General features: G+C 46.7%; 1 pseudogene; it reads right to left on the bottom strand.

Annotated features, from left to right (window-relative positions):
• Positions 1 to 210: 210 nt before the first annotated feature.
• Positions 211 to 1,264, bottom strand: LOC125516564 (annotated as a pseudogene).
• Positions 1,265 to 7,406: the final 6,142 nt, after the last annotated feature.

Below are 7,406 nucleotides of genomic sequence, written 5' to 3'. Positions count from 1 at the left end.
AAGAAAATACAAACTATGAAATCTAAATAAATCCAATATACATACAGTCACCGTCATCATCATATAATGCCAATATTAACGTTGCAAACATCAAAGTAGAAAGAAAATATAAACAATGGAAACATAAATTAATCGGATTTTCTCCATCAGTTCTCAAATATTACTGATTATAACGATCACTTCCTTCGGTGTCACGCAGAAGTGTCGAAGTTACAGCTTGTCAATAACTTTACTGAGAATATCGTACACCACATGTGGACGGTTTTGCTTAAGCTGTTCGAACCCCTCTGTTTTCACAATGGTTCGTAGTCTATCACCGTCTCTTAGCATGTACTTGAGACAGCAAGCCTTGAGCTGCTGGCGACTATGTTTCTCTGCAAGATCCAAAGTTAAGCCCACTGTGTTGACATCTATAGCCTTGCTAAGCTTGCTCTCGCATATGAGTTTTAGCCTCCCTATCTCGGTACCGATCAGCGGCGACAAGCAAATGGCGCGCCATGTTTAAAGCATGTTCCGTGGTCTCCTCCATGAAGTCGGGCAGAGTCTCATTGTACACGTAGTGCAGCAGGACCTCGAAGACGTTGACATCCATATCGTCAACGCGGATGTAGTTTCTCTTGCTCTCCACCAGGGCGCGAAAGACCGGAGACTGTGCAGCGAGCACGCGCCCATGCACCTTGAATCTCTTGATCCAACCGATCTTAACAGTCATGTCCGGCTTGAGCTCGCTGTCCAGAAGGCTGTGGAGATCGGAGGGTGGCACGACAACGCTGTTGTCGCCATTGCCATCGTCTTCATTGTCTTTCATGAGTTTGGTGGTAACAATCTTGACGGTGCACTTGATCACCAGGCAATCATCCTTGAGGCACCCGGACGCGGCCAGATCGGCTTTACTAACAAACTTAGGAATACCCCAACCTAGCTGGTTGGACGAGAACTTCGCGGTGGCGGGTCCGCGTTTGTTCTTCTCTCCGGTCACAGGCGATGCAGGATCCTGGAGACTGAAGGTGTAGGTCGCCGTGACCTCGTCCTCGCTGGCACTCAGCAACTTGAGAAAAACAGACGTGAACTGCCCGTCGTCGATCCTGGAGTCGCCGTTCGGAAAGTAGGCGATAGCCCAGTCGTGACCGCCGACGCTGAAGGGGCCGGACGTGAGCATGGTATCGCCTTCTTTGAGCATGGAGTGCCCCGCAACCTTTAACGTGTGCTCGCCGGCGTGGATGACATCGTATGATGAGGGCTTGGGTGCAGTGGCCGCTGGCATTGACTTAGTTAAGAAGTTCCGGGAAAAGAAATCGAGGAGGGCAGACGGATAGATTGACATAGCGACTTTCTAAAAGAAATCTGATGGACAGGGCACGCTTGTGCACACCGCCATATACTCTATATATGTGTACATACAGTTATTTAAGAACAAATCGGATACATGTTAGTAACTTTATTACCGGCCGATTTCCTAGATCATTACGTACGTCAAGCTTCTTATTGATCGGAAACATATGTTAATAATCTGTTATTTACCGGCCGTCCGGCTTACGAGTAGGCCGAAGCATCAACTGATGTGTTCATGTCACGATCGAACATCAATGGATACAAAATTCAGAAGATTGAGGGGAGTATTTGATTAGGGTCTATCGAGGACTCATCTAGATGAGAAATAAGTATGTCCCATCTATGTTTTGACATCAGCAACACGTCAGATGAGACAAGCCCATAATGTCCTCCACTTCTTTGTCTGTTTCCAAATGTTTAATAGTGCAACTGAGCTATTCAGCATCGCCGAACGCGTGTGTGAGCCGTCCCATGCGGATGGACGGTTACCGCATCCGGTGCCCGGTGGAACGGCCGAGCCTTCTGACACACGCGGCCTACACGCGGCCACAGAGAGGACGCCCGACATGCGCTTAGTGATTGGGTCCCGAACACTAATTTCAGGCGAAAACACTCCCTTTCAATGCTCCCCTGGTTTGATATTTTTGGGAGATGCACAACACCCTCTTCTATCTCGCGCACGGATTTTCTCTCCTCTCCCACCATTCTGGGCGGTGTGCAGGATTCGCCGATGTGGGAGGCCGTTCGCGGAAAACAACATGAAACAAGATGACAAAGTTGCCGCACTAATAGCTAGTCAATTGCTTTCGTTCATAGACACACCAACTGTCAGGATTCGAAGAGAGCCAAGAGATCTGGCGACACAAACTCTCACAAGCAAATACACGCCACGACCACGGACCACGTGGGCTGGCTGGCCCATGCCTGCGTCCCGCTAGCCTTATCCTCTCACGCGGGCATCTCTGCTTTCTCCGTCTCTCGATCCCATCTCTTCGTTTTGCTTCATGGCGACGGCGAGCCACGGCGACCTTGGTGATGTGCGACCAAGGTGAGGTGATGTGCGATGGGGGAGCCACCACGCATCTGGTTGCAACCGCAGCTTTGGCGAGCTCCGCCATGGCCGTTGTCGCCGCGTACTGGAACCAACACCCACCCATGCTGGAACCAGCCACCGTGGTTGCCGGAACCGGCATCAATTTTTGCTACAACCGATGAGTTTTTTTGCTACCATCATCTTTTTCTTCATAGTTCATGAGAATTGGCCAGTCTTTTTTAGTTGCAACCGTCATCAAATTTTGCTACGACCGGCGAGTTTTTTTGCTACCACTGCCTTTTCTTTTCATCGTTCATGAGAAATTGGTGAGGTCTTTTTTTTGCTACAAGCACCAACGATTTTTGGTACATTCATCAATGATTTTTGCTGGAGCCGGCGACGAGGCATTTTTGCTGGAGACAGCGCCTCAAATGCACCCTGGTTTTTTGCTACATCTGGCATCATTTTTTGCTACAGTAGGCATCCTTGTTTGCTGGAACCAGTTAACTGTCGGCTACGACCGTGAGGCGTCCGGCAAGATGCTACAACCGTGTCTCCATTTTGCTACGACCGACAACGAAAAATGCTACAATAGGCAAATTCTATTTGCTGGAACCAGTCAATCGCTGGAGCTGCATCCATGGCGTGCGCGGGCGGCGAGGACGGGATCCATCCATGGCGAGCGCAGGGGGCAGCGAAGTTGCATCCATGGCAAGCGCGGGAGGCGGAGCTGCATCCAGGGGGTGCGAGACACATTGAGATGCAAAGGCAGAGCAGCATCTGGCGAGCGCCCCCGGCGAGCTGCGGCGGCCCCGGCGACGAGGACGGCCGGCGAGGGCGCCAACCGGCGACAGGGACGCAACGGTGGTTCTTCAAGCTTGGTCGCTGGGGGATGACGGGGGTGTCGAACATCGTTGTGGGCGTTGTACATTTTTTTCCAGGCGAATAACTGGGAGGAAGACGAAGCAGGGATTAGATTTAACGTCCCTTAATCGTGGTATCGGGTTGCTGGGGCTGGACCGGCTGAACAGTTCGGCCGGCGCGCCGGCGCCTATAAGCGGCCTTTTTTTAACCATGGCAATGTTATTATTTCAACAATGGCAATTTTTTCCATGATTGTTAGCAAAACAAGAAAATAAATAAATTTCCCATGCATGTACAATATTATTCTATGATTGCCACTATTTAAGCAGTATCTTCTTTTAAGACAAGTTGCCATGTGACCCCTTTTTTTTATTAAATCCTTATAAATTCCATATAATTTGTCACATGACAACATAAATTTTCTGCATTTGCCATGCAAAAAACTATATCGTTTTAAAAAATCACCATGTCAATGTAGTATGTTGTTTTACGAATTATCCATCAATTAGAAAAGTACTTAATAAATTTGCCAGGAGATACTTTTTCTACATTTATCATGAATTATATATTGTTTAATTTCGTATACCATAGCGTATTGGATTGCTAGGCCATGGCAAATTTACTACCAAAGCCATGGCAAATTTATTCCCATAGCCATGGCAAGGTAGTTTCCCCTAGACTGCGGCAAATTTATAAAAACTGTGTATGATGAACAACCCTATGCCATACAATTTTTTCTAGGCACCGTGCGTGATGTATTCGATAACACAAAAGACAAAATTATAAATATCGTTTCTGATGGCTACCCCTATCACAGACGATGTGATGTAGAAAATTGTGTGTGATGTACCATTCAAATGGAAACATTTGTTTTGGATTCACTGTGTGGTATGACAAAAACATCTTACACGATTTGTCCCATATAATTGTTTGCAATGGCTCATCGCATACGAGTTTTTTTTTTTTGCACCGCGTGTGTGACCAGAGAAACTATCGGCAACGATTTTCTGAGTCATGTGGGATGGAACCCCCCTCCTCCTCCTCCTAATCGCCCGCACAGGTAAGGCGACGGTTTAAAACTATGTCATGTAAAGGGGGGTAAATACCGTTTGTAGGACCCGTCTGCACTAGTGTTATACCGGTAATTGTGTATATAAGTGCTCCTTTTAGCTACCATAAAACATATATTGTCTATTGTATTGTTCCTCATGCTACTTGATAAGACACAATGAAGAACTACGAATAGCAAACACAAGCACGAGCAAATCAAGTTACAATTAAGCCAACAACAAGCTAATTAATACACAGGCGCAGCATGCCCCTGTGCCTTCGTCCGCTAGTAGTAAACTAAGAAAGTTAAAATTTGAACCTTAACCAGCTTATTAGACACGATAACCTCGACCCATCACCACTATCTTGTTGTTGATATGGGCACCATATTATTGCACCCACTTGTAGTATATATTTGCTATTGCTGTGGTGCCATATCGCACACGATTGAGACAGGAGGATGACCGTGTGTGACACCCACACCGCACACAGAGCTCTAGGAAGGCTAGTTTGCATGAGGGGCCACATCCAGCCACGCCTTCTTTGCAATACTCTTGTTTACATTGTTTTATAATGTGCAATAAATCAAATAAAACAATTTCATAATTCTAATGCCTCGCATAAAAGTACATCAATCTCTCAAAGCAATCCAACATCTCTGCCATGCATAGGACCTACTGTGCATGGAGGAAAATCCGCATCAGAAAGAGAAGATCCATATGTCAACATGGAGGGAAAAAGAAACATACAACACACGTAGGAGAAAGATATACTCCCTCCGTCCCAAAATTCTTGTCTTAGATTTATCTAAATACGGATGTATCAAGTCACATTTTAGTATTAGATACATTCATATCTAGACAAATCTAAGACAATAATTTTGGGACGGAGGGAGTAGACAAATTCAGTAATTAAAAATGCAAAGTTTGATGTCATACCGGCAAATACAATGGATTGTCACTTTTACGGGTTAATTAGAAAAAGCTTTGTCAATAATACGGTTGAGCTCGGGCGGGTCACGCACGCTGAGCCGTCTTGACGAGGTCGGTGCAGTTGTCCGGCTCAGGGTCCGGCTCACCAATCCGGCCGATGAAGACGTGAATTCTGCCGAAGGGGACCCGGTACCCGTACTCAATTGAGCCGGCGTCGGGGCCCCAGCCTTCGTCGTCGATGTAGATCTTGCCGCGACGACTCTTGGTCATCCGGCCCACCGTGTATCCCTTGAGCCCTTCGAAGTTGCCCTTCAAGAACTCAAATCCACCGTGCGATGGCCCCATGGTGGGCGCCAACTGTCGTGGAATTGCCACGACAGATGTCCTCTTGCAAGGACTTAGTCGTGGAGCCATCGCAACTAGGAAGCTTGAAGGGGTTAATCGGGACAAAGGACACGAGAGAGTTATACTAGTCCGGCCCCTTATGGTGAAGGTAAGGCCTACGTCTAGTTGGGTTGGTATTGCTTGAGGTTTCGATGACCAGGGAGCGAAATACGCTATGCCCGGTTCTCGATGAGTTGTTTCTTGCCCTAAGCCGCCAGCGGGTCGTCCCCTTATATACACGGGTTGACGCCCTGCGGTCTACAGAGTCTCGGCCGGCTCATAAACAGGGTCCGGCTCGGCGACTAGTTAATTCTACCTTATGATACAAGTCATGCCATTATGGCGGTTTACCACTACGGGCCTTAAATCGCATGTGGGCTTTAAACCCTTTATTGAACCGCCATCTTCATGCTTGGTCTTGGGCTTCTTCTGATGAATCCCTCTTTGCGTAACCCGGCCCCTCATGGGCGGCTTACACAAATAGTTATATCCCCAACAACGCCAGAAAAGAGCTTGATGTCTACTACACAACCTTCTTCTTGTAGACGTTGTTGGGCCTCCAAGTGTAGAGGTTTGTAGGACAGTAGCAAATTTCCCTCAAGTGGATGACCTAAGGTTTATCAATCCGTGGGAGGCGTAGGATGAAGATGGTCTCTCTCAAGCAACCCTGCAACCAAATAACGAAGAGTCTCTTGTGTCCCCAACACACCCAATACAATGGTAAATTGTATAGGTGCACTAGTTCGGCGAAGAGATGGTGATACAAGTGCAATATGGATGGTAGATATAGGTTTTTGTAATCTGAAAATAAAAAAACAGCAAGGTAGCTAATGATAAAAGTGAGCGTAAATTGTATTGCAATGCTAGGAAACAAGGCCTAGGGTTCATACTTTCACTAGTGCAAGTTCTCTCAACAATAATAACATAATTGAATCATATAACTATCCCTCAACATGCAACAAAGAGTCACTCCAAAGACACTAATAGCGGAGGACAAACGAAGAGATTATGGTAGGGTACAAAACCACCTCAAAGTTATTCTTTCCAATCAATCCGTTGGGCTATTCCTATAAGTGTCACAAACAGCCCTAGAGTTCGTACTAGAATAACACCTTAAGACACAAATAAACCAAAACCCGAATGTCACCTAGATACTCCAATGTCACCTCAAGTATCTGTGGGTATGATTATACGATATGCATCATACAATCTTAGATTCATCTATTCAAACCAACACAAAGTACTTCAAAGAGTGCCCCAAAGTTTCTACCGGAGAGTCAAGACGAAAACATGTGCCAACCCCTATGCATAGGTTCATGGGCGGAACCCGCAAGTTGATCACCAAAACATACATCAAATGAATCACGTGATATCCCATTGTCACCACAGATATGCACGGCAAGACATACATCAAGTGTTCTCAAATCATTAAAGACTCAATCCGATAAGATTACTTCAAAGGGAAAACTCAATCCATTACAAGAGAGTAGAGGGGGAGAAGCAACATAAGATCCAACTACAATAGCAAAGCTCGCGATACATCAAGATCGTATCACCTCAAGAACACGAGAGAGAGAGAGAGAGAGAGAGGGAGATCAAACACATAGCTACTGGTACATACCCTCAGCCCCGAGGGTGAACTACTCCCTCCTCGTCATGGAGAGCGCCGGGATGATGAAGATGTCCACCGGTGAGGGTTCCCCCCCTCCGGCAGGGTGCCGGCACAGGGTCCCGATTGGGTTTTGGTGGCTACAGAGGCTTGCGGTGGCGAAACTCCCGATCTATTCTGTTCCCCGAAGTTTTTAGGGTAT

Source organism: Triticum urartu, chromosome 6, assembly GCF_003073215.2.
Source record: "Triticum urartu cultivar G1812 chromosome 6, Tu2.1, whole genome shotgun sequence".
NCBI classification, from domain to species: Eukaryota; Viridiplantae; Streptophyta; class Magnoliopsida; order Poales; family Poaceae; genus Triticum; species Triticum urartu.
The sequence above is the reverse complement of the archived record's forward strand: the minus strand, read 5'-3'. Positions and strand labels throughout refer to the sequence as shown.